General features: G+C 43.9%; 1 protein-coding gene across 4 annotated transcripts in view; it reads left to right on the top strand.

Annotated features, from left to right (window-relative positions):
• Positions 1-17,659, top strand: part of LRFN2 (leucine rich repeat and fibronectin type III domain containing 2) — a 250,768-nt gene that overhangs the window by 159,236 nt on the left and 73,873 nt on the right. The gene's annotated exons all lie outside the window — the stretch shown is intronic.

Genomic DNA, 17,659 nt, shown 5'->3' with positions numbered 1-17,659 from the left:
GACATCTGCTTTGGACAATCACCTGTCTGGTGGAGGGCAGCACTTGGTGGACTGCAAGAGCTGAAAGCTACCTATCCCACACCATGCAATCCAAGGACCATCTATCAACAATGGTGTGTGATGGTGTGTATACAGTGTTGGTGGTGGCGCTGCCAGTTGGGAGAGTGCCAAGTTGGCAGCCCTGTAGGAGCACAGATACATGTGGCACTGAACCTGATCTCCCCCAATCTCACCTCGCCCCATCCCAGCTAATGTGGCACCACCACACCTGGGAACATGCTGCTGCCCCTTTGCTTCCCTCCCTTGCCATTGCTGCCATCGCCAAGCCTGTTCGGTTCATCAAAAGCTGTTTTGCATGAGTGCACACATTGTGCTTTGCTCCGCATTAACAAACACCTAGTGCCATCCTTGCCACAGCTTTGCTTCTCCTTGCCTGCTCTTGATGCACAATGTAATTTACACATGCACCTTCTCCTTGCAGCTTTCTCAGCTAGTGATCAGGCTGGGTGTACTTATTTCGGTTAGCATTTGCTTACTGCACTTTTGCATGCTGAAATGTCGGTTAGAATAAGGAGAGGCAGATTTGGAACACAGGAAGCTGTTTTACAGCAAGCTAGATTATTTCTCTATCTAACATAGTGTTGTCTATCCTAACTGACTACAGCTCCTTGGGGTCTCAAGCAGAGGTTGTTCCCAGCACCTGATACCCTGATACCTTTAACTGGAGATGCTGGAGATTGAAGGGGAAAAGGTGGCTCAGTGGCAGCGCTCTGCATGCATAAGGTCCCAGGTTCCAACCCTGGCATCTCCAGGGAGGGATAGGAAGCTCCCCTGCTTGAAACCTTGGACAACCACACTGCCAGCCTGCATGGACAATACTGAGCTAGAGATATCAGTGGTCTGACCCAGTATAAGGTGACTTTTGAATGGATCAGACCAAAAGGCCCTCTCACCCTGTATTTTCTTTCCTACAATGGCCAACTGAATACCTCTGGGAAGCCCACAAGCAAAACCTGAGGGCAATAACCCCCTCCTGCTTCTGTTCCCCAGCAACTGACATTCAGGGCCATGGTCTCTCTGATCCTGGAAGTAATATAGCTATGGACAAATTGATCCTCCCCAAATCCATTCATGCCTCTTTTTGCAGGAGCAAATTCCATAGTATGTCTTTGCACATCCTTTTGTCTGTCCTGAATATCCCACCAGCTTTCAAGGAGGACTGGAGACCTTTTCTAGTCTATTTAAAAACTAACTTCTCCTATGTGAAGTCCACAGTGGGGTTTGAAGTCTAAGGTGGGGGGGGGGTAGCAGAACATGGTAAGAAATTTGTTTTAAAAGATGAAACTGAGTATGACGGAATTTTTGAAATGCAATTGTGTGTAATCATAATTATAAACATCAAGGTTGGCTGAACAGGAAGTCATTAATGTTGTAGAATAGGATTATAACTGTTGAGTGTTAAGTGTAACTTTGAATTTTGAAATAAAATAAAATATTAAAAGGGGGGAAATACCCCAAAAGAATATTGGATGACAACTGGTTCTAATATTTTGGGACCTTATTCATGCAAAGCTGAAGCTTTACTCCTGAGCTATGACCCCTCTCCAGTGGAAGGGAGCAGGGCCTACATATTCTCTTTCCAGCTAAAGAGCTTGGTCAGGCTGCCTCTACAGGGAACCAGCAAAAGACACCTGCAGTGTTTACAGACTAAGGTGAAATTACACTGAAGTACTTTGCTGCATCTGCTGCATTCTCTGTAATGGAACCTCCTGTACACCATAGCGAGGGACTAGGGGCTTGATTAAAGAAGGCTACAAATATCTCTGCAGGTCTTTTCAAAGTATGAAAACTTCTGTAACCCCTTTACTTCCATCCAGAAGGCCAAGCTGGAAGAAAAAGCTGATCTAGTACTGAGCAAATGCACCAGCAGGAGTGTTGCATGAGCTTGGCTGGTGCTTTTGTACCACATTGACTTCTCCACTGCCCCACTCCTTCCGCTCTTGGTTATCAGCAGCAATGCACCTGCTAGGAAACTAGTCCACTCAACACAGTGAGCTGTTTCTGGTGGTCTGTATGTGTGGCATGTGTGCTGTATGTGTGGTTCAGTGTGTGTGTGTGTAAAAGAGAGAGGAGGGTGGCAGCCAAGCCATCTTTGGGCACTCCTTGTTTCACCTGCCTTTTTAATATGGCCCTTGTAGGGCTGACCAACAGGGAATGTGGTCCTTGCCCCTGCACTGAGGGATTTTAATCACCACCACACTATAAAGAGTCTAGAAATGCTCTTCTCAAAACCATAAAATAATACCCCACTGAGTGACAGTTATGACCAGTTTTCCTAAGTTATTTGAGGATGAGGCCTTGGGAGGCAGGAATGACAGAGAGGCAGAGATGTAGGCTGAGTTGCTTGTAGACTTAAATTAAACACTCACACAAACACACCACAGGTCTTGATCACAGGGTTTCACAGTCTGATTGCAGTCTGTGAGTGTTTCCTTTCCAATGGGCTAACTAATCAGGGCTTCCTCTATCATTGCCTCTTTCAAGTTGTCATTCCAGAGAGCCACCTAGGTGCACTTAGGCTGTGTACATACTATGCCTTTAAAGCAAATTCAAAGCACATTTTCCCTTCAAAGAATTTTGGGCACAGTAGTTTACCTCTCAAAGACTTACAATTCACAGAAACCCTTAATGAACTACAAGGCCCAGAATTCAGTGAGAGGAAAAATGTGCTCTAAAAAGTATAGTATGAACATACTGTAGCTATATGTTAAGGGCTGGGAATCTGTGGCCCTCCACATACTGATGTAAAGCTAATCAAATGACTAAGCCAAGTATCCTAGAGATCTTTATTCCATTATATGTTGTTGATGGCTGTAGTGGGCAGTGGAAGGCTGACTGTGTCCTTGCCTGCCAGAGAATACTGGTTTTATGAAATAGGTGGAAATTCCAACAAGGGGAGGAATTTGATTTTTGATTTTGTATTCAATGACACTCTGTTAGTTATATTCTATTAATTGCCCTGAGAGCCAGTGTGGTGTAGTGGTTAAGAGTGATAGACTCGTAATCTGGGGAACTGGGTTCGCGTCTCCGCTCCTCCACATGCAGCTGCTGGGTGACCTTGGGCGAGTCACACTTCTCTGAAGTCTCTCAGCCCCACTCACCCCACAGAGTGTTTGTTGTGGAGGAGGAAGGGAAAGGAGAATGTGAGCCGCTTTGAGACTTCTTCGGGTAGTGATAAAGCGGGATATCAAATCCGAACTCTTCTTCTTCTCCTGAGGGAAAAGACGTGTCTGTAGGGAGGTCTGAGTTTCTCTGAGCTGAAATTTTGGAACTTTGGTTCATGATGCAGCCGTGAAGCGTATCTCCCATTTAAATACACTATTCTCATATTTTGGCACAGAGGAAGGAATGGGCAGATTTATTATGATTGGTAGGTCTTACTCTGCTAAAGACACCAGCTGATGAGTGGCAAAGAAGAACCCTCCATAGAAATGGCATGAGCTCATAATTTTTTATGATAATGGACACCTGTTTTGTTAGCTCCCAATTAAGAACTGAAACTATAGAGAAAGTTGCAAGTATCTCAAACGGGTCATCAATCAAATGCAGAGCGCTGATAATTGGAATAGAAATGTTTAAGCTGGTTAATGTAATGAACTGGGGTGGGAAAATAATAATGGAGGATGAGATATAGATAGATGAATGGATGAGTAATTAGCTTCCACATCAGAAGTCTCCTGCTTATGCTGGTCAGGGCAGAAGCGGGGAGACAAGAAAAAAGTCATCCAGTTGGTGCAGCAGAGTAGTCTAGAAATGGCACATCACCGGTAACTGGAATGACTTAGAATCCTGTGGATCCTTGGCTGGTTCAGCTCCACACACTCATTGCTCCTGGGTTCCACTGTCTACCACTGTGGGTGTATAGCTAATGCAGAGGACACAGTAGGAACATCTGCAGGGATGGAGGCTCCAGACAATGGAGCCCACATCCTAATCCTCTCCAGTATGGCAGGTCAGGGGGTAGGATTCCTCTGCTCATACTCTGGATATTTAGACACAGTCATGACTGGAAATTATGTGGCTTCAAACAGTGCTGACATCAAGCTGTGATGGAAAAGGAACATTCAGGGGCAACCCAGTCAGATGGGCGGGGTACAAATAATAACAACAACAAAAACAACAATTCCATTAAAACAATGATTTGAATGTGGCACTGTCTAAATTTGTCAGCTTACCTTGTTGCGTTGCTTTAGAAAGGGGTCGGAAAACTACAGAGTACTTTATTTCTCCTGAGGGCATCTGTCCAATCACTTTCAGGACAGAAGGGCTTCAGATTCAAATGATTAATCAGGATTGGACTCTAGACAAAAGCCCTCAAGGCAAAATGGCCCCAAGCTTCAGGGGACGTGGTCTAATATAGACTTTCCCCTCCCCTCTTCAAGTGCTCATGGGGCAGCTTTTCCCCATGAGTCCATCACACAAATACTATATTTACTGTTGACATCCATTAATTGTTACTAAGGCTTTTTGTAAGGGGGGAAAATGGTGAGCAGGTAAGACTTTGAACTGAATATGGTTGCTTGATGGTAACTTTCCCCCACTGCAGCGAGCCCTGTGTTTCAGCATAACCTGACTGGAGTAAATAACATGCTAAAAAATATTTTATGAATGAGGAACGAAGTTCATTGTATCAGCCTGACATTTGTTAATACCCTACAGCAGCAGGGAGTCATCTTCAAAGTGTTTTGGCCTTTTTATTCTTGTTTTGTTTGTGTGTGTTTGTGCCTGTAGATGTGTTTTGCGGGGAGGGTGTCATTTGGCACCTGAAGCTGCTTGCTCTGTTGACTAATGCCACGGAAGAGTAAGCATTCTTCACCCATAGTGATTTCCCTGGGGAAATGGGCAGAAATGCCATAATTCTCTTTCACAGTCATCTATTTTGCTTTTCAGCTGATTCTCACAGAGGAAGAGGAATCCATGGCCTGCCATGTGTTGTTGGACTTCATTTCCCATATTTCCTGGCCATTCTCGATCCTGGGTGTGGCTGATGGAGTTCAACAATCTCTGGAGGGCCACTGCACACCCACACTCCTGCCATAGATGTTATGAATAACCTCTTGACAGGACTCTAAGGGGAGAAGCAAAATACACCTAAAATTCCATGTATTTGTTCTCAGAGTCGAGTACAGTGGTACCTCAGGTTAAGAACTTAATTCATTCTGGAGGTCCGTTCTTAACCTGAAACTGTTCTTAACCTGAGGTACCACTTTAGCTCATGGGGCCCCCACTGCCACCGTGCGATTTCTATTCTCATCCTGAAGCAAAGTTCTTAACCTGAGGTACTATTTCCGGGTTAGTGGAGTCTGTAACCTGAAGTGTCTATAACCTGAAGCGTCTGTAACCTGAGGTACCACTGTAGTTTTATTCAGTTCAGCACTGGGCTGCTTTACACTCAGATCAGTCTTCTGAGGAGGTTAGTTCATGCCACAAATATATTCTTGGTTTTTCTGCTTCTAGCGTAAAAACTTTGTTTCTGCCGTTTTGGAAAATTCAGGAAAATACCCTGCAGGATAAACAAAACTGTTGGCAACAAGTGGCCCTGGTCAAAATAATGATAATCCAACTGGACATGCAATTATTCAGATCTTCATACAGAATTGATCCAGGAGACCACATAGGGAACTGACTATGTCAAAAAGTAACACGTAGTTCAACACTGAGTTCAGAAGCTGTTTGGGCATTAGATAAGTTAAGATCACAAGGTTATTCAAATATCAGAAACAATGGGAATTCAGTTGGGAAGGAAGGCCCCTCTGGTTTCCCTCATATCCAAAATTTTCCTTTGCTTATGTTCCTAACCATTCTGACATACTACACCTAGCAACTGGAGCAAGGGGTGGTTTGTGGAGATGGGTGCTGCCGCTACTGTGCTTAGCAGGAGGAAGAGGAAGAGGGGTGGGGCGGTCACTTTGCTTGCTTCTGTTACTCCACAAAAAGAATTTTTTGGGAAGGTACAGTGGATATTTCCATAAAGGAAGGCATAAATCCTCATGAAAAACATGTGATTGGGGTTGTTGTTGTTGTTTAGTCATTTAGTTGTGTCTGACTCTTCGTGACCCCATGGACCAGAGCACGCCAGGCACTCCTGTCTTCCACTGCCTCCCCCAGTTTGGTCAAACTCATGCTGGTAGCTTCGAGAACACTGTCCAACCATCTCATCCTCTGTCGTCACCTTCGCCTTGTGCCCTCCATCTTTCCCAGCATCAGGGTCTTTTCCAGGGAGTCTTCTCTTCTCATGAGGTAGCCAAAGTATTGGAGCCTCAGCTTCAGGATCTCATTCCTTCAGAATGGATCGGTTTGATCTTCTTGCAGTCCACGGGACTCTCAAGAGTCTCCTCCAGCACCATAATTCAAAAGCATCAATTCTTTGGCTATCAGCCTTCTTTATGGTCCAGCTCTCACTGAAAAACATGTGATTGGGGTACCTTGGGGAAATAATATACTGTGATTAAAGCTAGACCTGCCCATCAAAACAATAGATACATTCACCTCTCCGCATCTGCCCCCTTGGTCTCTGAGCATTTTCACCAATCTGTTTGGTTTTGTTTCTCGGGGTGAGTGGCAATTGTACATTTTTTGGACAGTTAGGGATGCAGAGCAAGTTTAAGGAGTCCTGGATCTGACTCAAAATGTCTTGTTAGCAGCTAAATACAGCTTGGGAATGTAAGAATATTCCCTGATTCACTCCAATTCACCTCATAATTTGGAGTATGCATAGAGCCAATTCACACCCTTCATAACTTCTTACCCTGTTCTGTACACCGCTTCGTGATCGTTACATGAAGCACAGTATGAAATTATAACTTTTAGCATAAAATAAAATAAAAGCATGAATGAGTCTGGGTTAAGGGTCAATACTGAGAAGGAACAAAAGGCACAGAAAAGATAAGATTATGTTAAATCAGGAGAGAGGTTGCTTTTGAAATAGAATTTGAATGTGGGTTTTGAAAAAGAGCAGAGTGCCTTGACCTATAGAGAGGTGAGTTTTAAGTGACTTATGTGAAACCAAGGTAAGTTCCTTATTCCTTGGAAAGGTACAAGATTGCATTTGAGGGCTCCTTAATTATTTTTCCGGGTGACACAGGGCTAGGCCTGAAAGATGTAACTTCAATTCCATACTGCCTGAAGAGGACTTCTTTTTGCACTAAAATATTTGGGAGAAATGGTGCTCTAGGCAAGCATGTCATCTTGTGCGCTCCAGGGACAGGCCTGGGGAGTACATCTGGGCTCATAGCGTACCCTGCTGTGTTCTCAGCTAGTTCTTCTATCTGGCATGGAAATAGGATCAAACTGTACCTCCTTTGTCATCGTGGAAAAATGATTGCATGGGGGGGGGGGTAGAGTGAGGAAAGGGAGACATGATAGAGGTATATAAAATCACACATAGTGTGGAGAGAGGCAGGGAAACATAGTCAGACAATTGGTCCATGTAGTTCAGTATTGTCTACAGCAGGGATGTCCAATAGGTCGATCACAATCTACTGGTAGATCCCTGGGAGGTTTTGGTAGATCGTGGTTGATCCCTTTCCTTAGCATTGGTAAAATAGAATCCAGCCCCACCCGCACTCCATTGTTGCACTATCTGCAGTACGGAAGACAGAGTTTACCCAGTGAGGATGTTTGTTTCCCCAGCAATCTGTCAGTGAGTGGCTGTTCCCCTTTCTCCCCCAAAATTGGCAACAGCTTAGCCCCAACCCCCCCAAAATGGGGCTTTCCTTCCTAAGAAAAGCTCGACAACTTTAACCTGAAACCCCCAAAGTGGGAGGTCACTGCCAGTTTTTAATTATATGTGAGTAGATTGCAGTCTCTTGGGAGTTGGCCACCCCTGATCTACAATGAATGACAGGAGCTGTCCAAGGTTGCAGGCAGGGAACATTCCCAGCTCCTACTAGGAGATACTAGGGATTGAATTTGGGGCCTTAAGCATTCAAAGCAGCTGCTCTACCCCTGAGCTTTGATTCTTCCCCTCTCATAATACTGGGATCTGGGGCCAGCCAGTGGAGCTGAATGGTTAGAGATTCAGGAGAGACAAAAGGACGTAATTTGTCACCAACCAAATAGCTGAGCCATGGAATCTGCTACCTCAAAAGGCAGTGATAGCCACCACAATACCATTCTGCAGATTTATTGTGCAACTGCATTTGCACAGCTGTGTACAGCTCTGGATGCCTTACCTAAGACATGATATTATTCAGAAAAGGGCAACAAAATGATCAAGGGCATGGAGCAAGTCCTTTATGGGGAAAGGTTGCAGCATTTGGGGCTTTTAAACTCAGTCCCAGAGGAGGCCATGATGGGCACCAACTTAGATGGCTTTAATAGAGGATTAGGCAAGTTCATGGAGGACAAAGCTATCAGTGGCTGCTAGTCATGGTAGCTAAATATACCAGTTGCTCATCTTCTCCTTGTTGGTTTTCCATAAGCATTTGGTTGGCCACTGATGGCCTTTGGTCTGCTCCAGCCAGGCAGTTGTATGTTCTTATATTTATCACTGACCACTTTTGCGACGAGTGAAGATGCAGGAACATTTTCTCATGTTTGCCTTGCTAATGTTCCCTTTCCCCCAAGTCACTGTGACCATCAAAACTGACAAAGGAGCTCAAACTTCCTCAGCCTTCTGACAGCCAGTTTATGCTGAAAGCTATTGCAACAATCATGGGCTTACACTTACTCAGAGATTACCCACAGCTGGCAAATCTGTATTGACAGTCCCCTTCCTTTTAAAGGGAAGAGCCAAATTCAAGATGTTGAAAGAAAGGAAGACAACAGCTGAATGATGTAACTGTAAACAAACCTTGGCAAGCAATGTGTCTCTTGGGGGCATGTTATCATCAGGTGCACATAATGAGCATTACAAGCTCCACACACGAGAGAGGCCTTTTCAAGGAGCCTGTTATGTGGTGATAGAGGTTGTGGTAAGCAGAATTAGAAATTACTGGCAGTAATGCCCCATTTCCCCCTTTGTACCACAGTGGTGATTGAATTACTATCATTTCACTGTAGCATCTCCCTGGGCTTCACAGAAGGCTACCTCTACTGTCAGAGGCAGCAGTGCTTCTGAATACCAGTGGCTGGAAACCACAGGAAGGCAGATCTGCCTTGCAGGCTTCCCATATGCATTTGGTTGGGCACTGTGAGAACAGAAATCTGGATTAGATGGGCCATTGGCCTGACACAGTAGGCTCTTCTTATGCTGTGGACTGCATCTCCGCTCAGCCCCACACAGTATAATCAGTGGTCAGGAATGATGGGAGTTGTACTCAAAGCACCTGACTCTTCTTATGTTCTTAATGAAACAAGGTATATTATTAGAGGGTCAGCATGTCAGACTTCAGGGAATCAGCTGCCCACCCCCTGTGGCAGTAGATAAGCAGAACAAAGGAAATGGAGTCTTCTTATCAGTTAGAAACTTTAATAATCACAGCGAGAGAACAAAGAGCCCATCTCCTAGAATGGCGGTGCTCCCAGTTAAGGATCTCATCCCCTTAAAGGTAAAGGGACCCCTGACCATTAGGTCCAGTCGTGGCTGACTCTGGGTTGCGGTGCTCATCTTGCTTTATTAGCCGAGGGAGCTGGCGTACAGCTTCCGGGTCATGTGGCCAGCATGACTAAGCCGCTTCTGGTGAACCAGAGCAGTGCACGGAAATGCCGTTTACCTTCCCGCCAGAGCGGTACCTATTTATCTACTTGCACTTTGACGTGCTTTCGAACTGCTAGGTTGGCAGGAGCTGGGACCGAACAATGGGAGCTCACCCCGTCGTGGGGATTCAAACCGCCGACCTTCTGATTGGCAAGTCCTAGGCTCTGTGGTTTAACCCACAGCGCCACCCACGTTCCTTACGTCCCTCTTAATCTACGTCACCTCTACGTTTTGTAATCTGGGTTTGTACCCTCTGTGCTTTGTGTGCTTTCTGTTCTGCCACTTTCTGAGCTCTTCTTGACCTTGGGGAGAGCAGAGGAATGCTTTCCAGAGATAGTGAATCTGTTAACCCTCTCTCTTCCAGTGTTTCTTCTCCTAGCTGTTCCCCTAGTATTTCCCAGCTTCTGCTTTCTGAGCTATGTCCCTCTGCAAACCACTGTTCCAAATCTATACTGTCCTCCTGCTCCTGGGAAGATTCAGGATCCAGATCAGGAGGAGGGGGAGGGGAGGCTCCCACCATCCCTCCTCCGTACAGCCCTCCTCAGCACAGTCCCTGACACAGTGTGGTGTAACGGTCTCAGATTTCATCTAGAAAGCTTACTGGGTGACCTTGGGCCCAGTGGTGTGTGGTCAGTGGACTAAGGGGACTAGGCTAGTCCCCTAAATGTTCCCAGTAAATTAGAGTATTAAAGCTTTTAAAGCCTGGGGTCTCCTTCCCAAAGCCTGGGAAGCTTCTGCCTGGAATAGGGAAGGAGCTGCGGTGCTCACGCATGCAACGTCGCCCCCCACAATCGCCCTTGCAAACTGGCGCTTCTGGCCCTAACTGTTCCCCCACAAAAAATTTCACCACATGCCACTACTTGGGTCAGTTCCTTTTTCTTAGCCTAACCTAAGATTTTTTGTGTGGGTGTGGATAAAACAGAGGCTGAAAGAATTATGTCTGCTTCCTTGAGCTCCTTGGTGGAAAGATGGGATATGAACATAATAAGCATTACTGTTGTTTTTAACCAGAAGTTGACTAAAGCATTAGCTGAAAATTAACTTCTGCTAACAGCAGCATTTATATTATGTTATTATTATTTATTACCTCTGTTAGTCACTTTATCTTGCCCAGGGCAACCCAAAGTGACTTACAAACAGGCAATGAACCACACATAAATACATTAAAACCAATAGGATTTTATTAAATAATAATAAAAAAATACAGTTTATCCAGTAAGGGCAAAAATAAAAAATGGAACCCCACCATACTGTCTGCTAGTGTATGCTGAAAATTATCACAGTGTGGTACATCTTATCAATAGGTGCACACAATCAACATTACAAGCTTCACCTAAGACAGGCACGGTCAAACTTGGCTCTCCAGATGTTTTGGGACTACAGCTCCCATCATCCCTAGTTAACAGGACCAGTGGTCAGGGATGATGGGAACTGTAGTCTCAAAACATCTGGAGGGCCAAGTTTGGCCATGCTTGACCTAAGAAGTAGGCTTTATCAAGTAGCCTGTTATGGGCAGATAGAGCTGGTGGTAGCTAGAGTTAACAATGACTGACAGTAATGTCCTGTATTTCAGCTGTGATTGAATTATTTCTCCTTTGTTTGCAGTGTATCCTTGTGAATTTTAAAGAATGAGCAACTCACACAAAACTGGGGGGAAGATCAACAGAAATATATGGTACTGTTCAATGTGAGTGGTGGTGTCGCATAGTGGTTATGGGTACTCTGAATCAGGAAGTTCCCTTTGCTGTGGGCAAAACAGGGAGAATAATAATACCTACCTTACAGAACCTACCGTAAGGATTGTCCTGGGGATTAAAATGAGATGATATTAAATACTTGGAATGCATTTTGAAGACATTTTCTATGCGGTACCGGTAATCTTGCAAGCTTGCTGTGCAAATGCCACGAAGGGTAAGACATTAATAGGATTTTGGTTTTGGGGTTTGCTGATGATTATCTACATAGCATGGATCTTTTATTGAAACAGATGGTGATTGGTTGTTCACGTTCGTGTAAGTGCTGTTTGCTCATTTGGGAAATGAAATAGACAAGGCTCTGAAACATCTTCCCTCAATTGTATTTGCAATTTTTGATACTGCATACAAATGAGAAAGCATTCAGCTGATACCTGAAGACATTTTTCCAAATTATACGAGGCCCAACTATATAATTGTCTTTTATTTAACCAAGATATTCTTCGTTTTCTTCTGGTTATCATTACTTTTATGCAAATGAAAATGCAGAAAAATTCACCACTAATTTGTAAGAAAAAGGAAGATTTTCTCTTAAATCAAAAGCTGACCGAAGCTAATATACCCATGCCCCAGGTGAGATCTAACTAAGGCCTCCCATGCCCTATACATTTAATGCAGTTCCACTCCACCTTAAACAGTTATGGCTTCCCTCAGAGACTCCAGGGTGCTGAAGATTGTTCTCCTCACAGAACTACAATTCATAGAATTCCCTAGAAAGAGGGATGGACTGTTAAACCACTCTAAGAATTGTAAGTCTCTGAGATGGAATAGGGAGTCTCCTAAAACAAACCATAGTTCCCATTGTTCTTTGTGGCAAACCACAACTGTTTAAATTGATATGAGACTGCTTTAAATGTAAAGTGCAGTTGACGCCCAAGTCATAGTCATTGGATTTAAAAAAAATAAATTAGACTGGAAAATATGAGTCCACTTGAAGGTGTTTTAAAAATAACAGGGAACAGATACTCAGGATATTTCCAGCCAACCCTGCCTGGAGAGACACTGATGAGAGACTACATTAACTCCCAGACCTTTTTATGTTCAGCTTCAATTTTACCTTGTTTCGCCTGCATGGAAAATGTCAACAAATGTCACTCAGTACCTTCTGCACCCGTTTATTGTATTTTGACATTATTTGATGGACACAGAGGAGTGTCCATACAATTAATGAGAGGAGGTTTTCTTCAAAAGCCTGTGCTGTTAATATAAACCTTTCCTTAGTGGTAGAGTGAAAGTGGTGAAGGTTCTAGATTCAGGCCATGGAGGAGGGATGCATTTCCTAGCAGAAACAACGTCCACTGCTTTCCATCACATTCTGGGCCTAGTCTGGACAAATGTGAGAAGCATCAGTAGTGAGTTGTGAGCTGTTGCTAGCAATGCTACTCCCCATCTTCAGAGCCTCTGGTACATAGTGATGGAAACACAACAGCTTCCTTCGTGCAGACAAGATGAGGTCAGATGCAGTCCATGGGATGCCCCACTAAACCTAGTCTCCTTTGCTGTGATGCACTGAGCGATGATGTTGCTGCCTACTTGGTGAACCAGATGCCATCTAGCAGATGTGTATCACAGGTCCTTGGAGTGGTACCCTAGGCTACTCTAGGCCTCCTTTCATCTTTTCTATGGCCTCCAGGGTTGGACTGACCAAATAGGGCCTTACAACGTCACAGCGTGTTTTGGGGGAGACTTTCTGAATACGTTCAGCATGGAAAATTTACCAAGCTTTCTCTGTGGCTGGCAATTGGCACCAACTATCCACCCACCTCTTCATACATGCTCCATACATGCTCAATCAATCATACCTAGCATTCTCCAAAGGGTATTGTACTCAGGAAGACTTCCATGTCAATATATGGACATATTGGGGGTGGAGAGAGCTCATGGCATCAGGGGTAGGGGAGGGAGGCACAGTTCTGCCCTCTGCCAATCATTTAGCCCTACTCAAGAATGGCAAAGAATGTCCAAAGAGGAAGCAGAAGGTGTAGGGCTCTTTGTGAATGGGAAGACATTGCTGCTCCCCCAGCCAATTTTTAGAAATTAAAAACTGGCCAAGAAAATGGTCTGACTGGCTTCTGTGAATGTGATTTTAATTTGTTAGTTTTTAAAAAAACTATTTTTATTAGTTTTTTAACATATCGTTTTCAACAATTATTCAACATACTTTTAAATCTTATACAATTTTACTGTGAATGTGATTTTGAAATGGTAACTGCTAGGTTGTTATATTAACTGCTCTCTGACTTCTGCTTGAGTTTTTAAGGTATTTTCTACAGGTTTTTCCCCTCTGTGCTTTCACTCCTTGAAGGTTAAACTGAATTTTTCATTAAGGCTGTTTTTTTTGGGGGGGGGGGAATTGGAGGGCTAAATTTTTCATGACATTATATATATATATATAAATATATATCCACAGGCCAGGAAAATGCATTTATGCTTGGAGATTGTATGTTGTGTCCCTTTTCCATATCCTTTCATTTATGCCTTTAAGGGAAAACATCTGATGTGTTTAGTCAAACGTTTAACTCATCAAAAAACAATTTATTACATCCAAGGGTCACATTGAAATGGCATCATGAGCTGCAGGGGTTGCATTTCTGCTTTCATTGCTGACAATTTATATAATTAGTATATTGTTCTTGCATATGTTGCTAAGTGCTCCTCTATCATGTGGGATCTTTCTTTTCATCCGTATTTATCTCTAGATTTTAAAATTCCAAACTAATGGCTCTCTTTTCCAGAGTGAAACCACTGCATTTGGAAGTCTCCATTATTCCCTTATTCATTTCTAGATTTTGTAGAAGGCTGAGCAAAACTGGCATAAAATTCCCCGTGCTATTTGTTTGAGGCAAATGAATGAATAAATGAGAGATGAATTTTGCTGACTATTCTTGGGCAGAGGGAGGTGAAGTCCTCTAAGGTTTGCTTCCAACCAAGTCATATTGAGAGGAGAGTCACTGAAATTAATGTTCATGACTAACTTCAGCCCATTGATTGGAATGGGTCATATCCAGCATCGTATTTGTACAATGGAACTTCCTTTCCATCCCCTCAGCCTGCGGCCCACCCAAATCTGTTCTGGGGTTTCCTCAACCTTCCAGAGCAGATTTGGGATAAGCATTGGGGAGAGGGGGCAAGCAGAGAGAGGAGAGGGCACAGACATTATGTGAACAAGCAGAAGTCTTTGCCTAAATAGGATGACTTATGAGGCTACTCCGAGTTAGACTTAGGCCACTATAATACCACTTTAAACCATCATGGTTCCCTCCCCACAAGATAAAAGTTTGTTGAGGGTGCTGAGAGTTGTCAGGAAGGGCCTTCTCGATAGTGGCGCCTGCCCTGTGGAACACCCTCCCACCAGATGTCAAAGAGAAAAATAACTACCAAACTTTTAGAAGACATCTAAAGGCAACCCTGTTTAGGGAAGCTTTTAATGTTTAATAGGTTATTGTATTTTGGTGTTTTGTTGGAAGCCGCCCAGAGTGGTTGGGGGGACCCAGCCAGATGGGCGGGGTATAAATAATAAATTATTATTATTATTATTATTATTATTATTATTATTATTATTAGGAGACCCCTAATCCCAGAGTTCCTTTGAAAAGGAATTGATTGTTAAACCACTCTGGGAAATGTAGTTCTTTGAGAATAGGAGTCTCCTTATAACAGCCAACACACTTAACAAACTACAGCTTCTAGGATTATTGGAGGCTAGGATTTTAAAGTGGCATCATAATGCTTTAAACAAATCATGTGACTCTGACCTAAATTGGATTCATCCCCAACTGCTTGGATGCCACCACAGACAATTTTCTGCCTGCTTACTGTTGAATGAAACACGATTGTTAGCTCCTAGATGACTAAAGCAATGAGCTAAAAGAGAACTGGAATTGCAAACTGCAGTGCAGAATGGTGGTGTTACTGGGAACTTATCTTAGCAGGATGAGTTAAACTTTCTCTTCCTCCAAGCTACAGTCCTGAAGAAAGATGTGTGAGTGTGCATGTGGTTTGCCCTTATTATTAAATAAGCAAATGCCACAAATGTGACTGGCAGCGACTCCTTTAATGTCATCTGCAGATAGGTCCTGATTCAGCCCAGTCTCCTGTTGAGTCCTTAGTTTCTTTCTCGCCACAACCCTTCCTGCTGACAAGCTCTCATGAGGGAAGAGGAATGAATGAAAGCTCAGGGACACTCACAAGACAGCAAATTAGCCACACTGTCAGAGAAGGGAGGGGGGGGGGTTAGCAGGGAGCTTTCACAGTTCCTTCGAGGCCTTTGTCCTGTGATTAATCTCATGTGTGCCCTTGGTAAGTGCTGGAGGGACACATCGGTGCATAAATTCCACCTCCATTCTGTGAAGGATCTCAAGCTGAAACAAGCTTGAACCGTCGTCAAGCAACCTTCTAATGCCGAATTGATAAAAGTGCAGATCCTTCTTTCCCCTTCCTTTATGAAGAAGGACACGGGGTTAAACCACGGAGAGCCTTGGCCTCTAGGGCAAGAACTTCTCCAGGGAACATCTATTTCTTTTCTTCTTCTTTTTATTCCTCTGCAGCAAACCAGTTGCAGATGTCAAGGCTGTGAAGAAAACAGCAGCAATAACATTATTCTTGCCTGGGGGTTAAGCTGATGCACAGGCATAGCTGGGCTGCTTTCTCTGAGGTGGATCACTGTGCTTTTTGCTCCAGAGTTGCTTAGCACACAAAGAAATGTATTTGGGAGCATATTAACAATCAGCATTGTCGGTTTATTTGTATACCTCATTTTCTAAGTGGTTCTCGGAAAAAGCAGTCTCAGTACAAAAATACAATGACAATACATAAAATGATATATAATCTCACAACCGAATACTAAAAAAAAATAAAAATCAATAATTACCCATTCATTTAATACAGTGGTTCTCAAAGTGGGTGGTGGGGTGGGGCAGTGGGATTACCTGGGGGGCACTAAGTGGCAAGGGGGTGTCAGGAGATGTAAATGAGTATCACGCTTTGAAAAGCGGATATCACTGAATCAACATCCATTTTTTGAATTAATTAAAGTAAATCATTTTAATTGGATTTTGAATAAATGTGCAATTAATTGATACTGTTTTGAATTTTATTGACTTATTATCTTCATCAGTGGGGTGAGCAATCCACTGTTTTGAATAAAGCTTATAGGTAAAGTGGGGAGCACTGATGCAACCAAGGGGGTAGTAGTCCCAAAAGATTTGGGAAACTCTGGTTTTATACATAGCTAAACCAAGCATACAGTTTTATATATTTAACCAAACGTGCAGCTTTCTAATCGGTCAAGTCAAAATACCCACTATGCAACTCCCTTACAATGGCTCCTGAAGTTGGAGGGTGAGGCAATACAAGATAAACCAACCATCCCCTGATATCAACCACAGAGTCTCTCTCCTCTTGTAGTTCTTTCTCCATAAATATCTTGCTTATGAAGGCTCTGACCCCTCACAGTTGTTCTCCTAGCAGCAGCTGCCTTTATGGAGGCAACTAGGGCTGGAGGGTGAGGAAAGGCAGGTGGAAAAAGCTATCTCCTGATGTCCAACACAGAGTCTCTCACTCTAATAAAACAGATCCCTGATGGCGCTGTGGGTTAAACCACAGAGTCTAGGACTTGCCAGTCAGAAGGTTGGTGGTTCGAATCCCCGTGACGGGGTGAGCTCCAGTTGTTCGGTCCCTGCTCCTGCCAACCTAGCAGTTTGAAAGCACGTCAAAGTGCAAGTAGATAAATAGGTACCACTCTGGCGGGAAGGTAAACGGTGTTTCCGTGCGCTGCTCTGGTTCACCAGAAGCGGCTTAGTCATGCTGGCCACATGACCCGAAAGCTGTACACCAGCTCCCTCGGCCAATAAAGCGAGATGAGCGCCGCAACCCCAGAGTCAGCCATGACTGGACCCAATGGTCAGGGGGTCCCTTTACCTTACCCTTTACCTATGCCTTCTCTCTCTCCCTCTCTCTCTCTCTCTCTCTCTCTCTGTGTGTGTGTGTGTGTGAGAGAGAGAGAGAGAGAGAGAGAGAGAGAGAGAGAGAGATTTTGTCAACCCAACCCCAAACCCCACCAACATTATTCCTTTTCCACGCAGGGGATCTGATTGAATATGCGAGCTTGGAGAGAGAAATTGTCTTAACCTAGAGTGAGGAAGGATCAACTCATACAATAATCACTTAATGTTGAAATGGAGCATTTCATGCCTGCTTCTGTGCC

Source organism: Podarcis filfolensis, assembly GCF_964270895.1.
Source record: "Podarcis filfolensis genome assembly, chromosome: 3".
NCBI classification, from domain to species: domain Eukaryota; kingdom Metazoa; phylum Chordata; class Lepidosauria; order Squamata; family Lacertidae; genus Podarcis; species Podarcis filfolensis.
This window is presented reverse-complemented; position numbering and strand designations above follow the sequence as displayed.